We start from the raw sequence: 3,074 nt of genomic DNA, 5'->3' as shown, positions 1-3,074 counted from the left end.
AAATCAAGAATATAGTCATCAGTCTTGGAGTCAGATTATAGTTGTCCTTTATTGATAATATGTTTTATTCTGTAGTACCTACTGTCTATATTACACCGAGAAATTCCCAGACCATTAGATTAGGGATTATCATTTGTTTTTTTAATTCAATAATGCAAATATTAGATCTGATCTGAGATGATTCAGGAGATTTTGCCATGTGTGAGGATGGCAAATTCTAGTTCTACTGATCTCCATTTTTGACTCATTTTATTATGAATAGTTGTAATTCAACAGATCTGTAACTAATCCTAACTGAGCCTGAGATAAATTCAATTTGAGGATGGGGGTAGGAAGAGAGTATAATAGTGCAGAGGACAATTCCGATATAGGTAAAATTCATAATGAAGGAGTGACCCTCCCTCAGATGGTGTAGTCTTTTTATAACTGAAGGCAACTATATCATGAGGGGAGATATGTTGGTGGAAATGGTTTCTGTGACCACAAAGGTGGCAGTTGGAATGGTTGCATCACTTATCACCAAAGAAGGTGGGAAATGGTATGAGAATGGCAGTTGACAGGGTAAGGAACACATATTTTCCATTAAGTGGGTGTGCCTTCCAGTGTTGGTAGCCTGAAGTATTGCCACCTTCACCTTGACCTAGTTATGCCTTAAAATGAGTCAGTTTTTTAGGCATAGTAAGATAATATTTATATTAATCATTAGCTATCAAATATATTTTGTGGTTGTGAGCATGTTTGAGTAGTTCTCACGCAGAAATACAATGTGATTCAAAGAGTGAAGGCAATGAGTAGTTGAACATTAAGCATCTGTAGAAGATGGTGGGATGAAGATTTGGTTTGGAGTAGAACTCTATAGCATGAGCATAATATTGTTAAATAATGGGTGTACAATATAGATTTGAATAAAGCTTCCAAAAATATGTTTGCTTATTTTTACTTATCTAATGGCAAGTCTAATTTGCATGAAATTACTTCATTGCTCTTCTACCTGCTGGGAAGAAAATGGAAAGCCTTAAAAAAGAAAGAAAACCAGATATAATCAAAACCATTTTCCTTTAATTTCCCTCTCTTGCAATTCTTGATTTTCCCTTTTCACATATGTATAAATATACCTATATAAGTAATCTTTTTTTTAAATAATCCTAGAAGTAAAACCTTCATTTATTTTTCCCTTTCGTTTCTTGTAACACTTTGCCAGAAGTGGTTAAATGTTCCCCAAAAGCTGAATCTCCTAGTCTGAAAAGCACTATGGATGATACATCTCCAAAAATGTACATGGCACCTGTCAAGTCTTTTTTGATTACATGTATTCAATAAATTCCTGATTGTTTAAGAGAAATATTGCTAGCTAACCGGACAATGATGTCGATATGTTCTGTAAGATTCCAATACAATTGATGTACCCCCTTCTTACATTCTGTTGCTAAAAATGAAAACTGAAAGCATGCCAGCCACTTATGATTCACTAATTCCAAGTGTGTGGAAGAATAAATAGATATATGCCTCATATTTCTTTTTCTGTCCCTTTGCTATGTGCCCAGTTCTTGAAAGTCAGTATTAAATCTGTGAGACCTCTTTCTTTAACCATCTCTTACAGCACTCTCTTTTTATGACAATTTTTATATTGGTATATCTATTATCAAAGAGTAAATGAGTTATTTATGCTAATATTTAGGAAGGTCTTAACTAGATTGAAAGGAATTATATTTGAGGACTCTCTCTCGCTCTCTCACTCGCTCTCTCTCTCTCTCTCTCTCTCACACACACACACACACACACACCCACACACACACACATAACTAACTTAATATTTGGTTCAGTAGATCACATCCTCCAGCCAAAAATATTTTCAAACTTAAATATATAGGCAGGACTCTCATCTTTGATCTTTTCACAGAACCATTGATTTAATTAAGGATGCAATATAGTCCAGAATATTTAAGCAAACATATTTCCCCCTAAAAAGAATCAAATTGAGAAATGGGCAGTGCATTCTCTTTCATCTATAAATTATAAAACAAGTTGAACAAATTCCAATTACTTGAAAAGGAACATTTGATATCTTATGTAATAACATTGTAAAAATATTAAAAAGCTCTATGTAGACTTGAATGAATAGTGGAAACTTTTTATATTTTAAATAACAATTCAGGAATCTATGTTCAAATGGTTTATGTATAATTCTTTACAAACTTGTAAGCTATACAAGTGCTTAATAGTCAGTCACATCTGAAGATGAGTGTTCATTGATTAAATGAATATCAGACTCTATGAATCTTCAATGCATACACAACGTCCCTTTTCTTCTCTATTAAGCCTTTGCAATTTTGCAACTATTATTTTGGCTAAGAGTTATTCTTCCTGATTACCTCTTTCACTCTTAGGAGTTTGGGATAATGAGCTTTTCAAAATGTAGAGGAGAAAAAAAAACTATTTCCACCTGGCTCTTCCTTATGGAATCACAGAATTTCAGGATTGGAAGGGACCTAGACTCCATGTCATATAATTTAGCCTTAAACAAACAAACATAAAAGAAGACCATTTAAAAAAAATAACACCTGAAATGTAATCAGGCAACCTTTGCTTGAAGACTTCTTGCTTAAAAAGAGATTCTCTACCTCCTTGAGACAATATATCTAACTTTTGAATCCCTGTTATTTTTACAATTTTTTTTCCTCAGATAAAGTCAGTCTATTGAAAAATATTACCTCTTAGTTCTCCCCTCCAGTTGTGCTTTATGTGCCAAGAGCTAGTTAGCATTTGCACTGTGTTTTAAGGTTTGCATAGTGCATTGCAAATATCCAATTTTTTCCTTACAAAAACCCTGGGAGGCAGGTACTATTATTGCCCCATTTTACAGGTTAAGAAACTGAGACAGATAATGGTTAAGTTTAAGAAGAAAAATGAAAACATGTACAGAATATAAAATAAAAATATGAAGTACAGATAAATATAAAAGGATATGGTTCAGTAAGAATACTATCAATATTGTTAAAGCTCATGGTACTGGAAGGCAGATGATGTGTTAAGGGAAACAACAACATTTTGTTTTTAGTTCCTTTGGAAAATAA

This window comes from Vombatus ursinus, unplaced genomic scaffold (assembly GCF_900497805.2).
Source record: "Vombatus ursinus unplaced genomic scaffold, bare-nosed wombat genome assembly UNPS02014942.1, whole genome shotgun sequence".
In the NCBI taxonomy this organism is placed as follows: domain Eukaryota; kingdom Metazoa; phylum Chordata; class Mammalia; order Diprotodontia; family Vombatidae; genus Vombatus; species Vombatus ursinus.
This window is presented reverse-complemented; position numbering follows the sequence as displayed.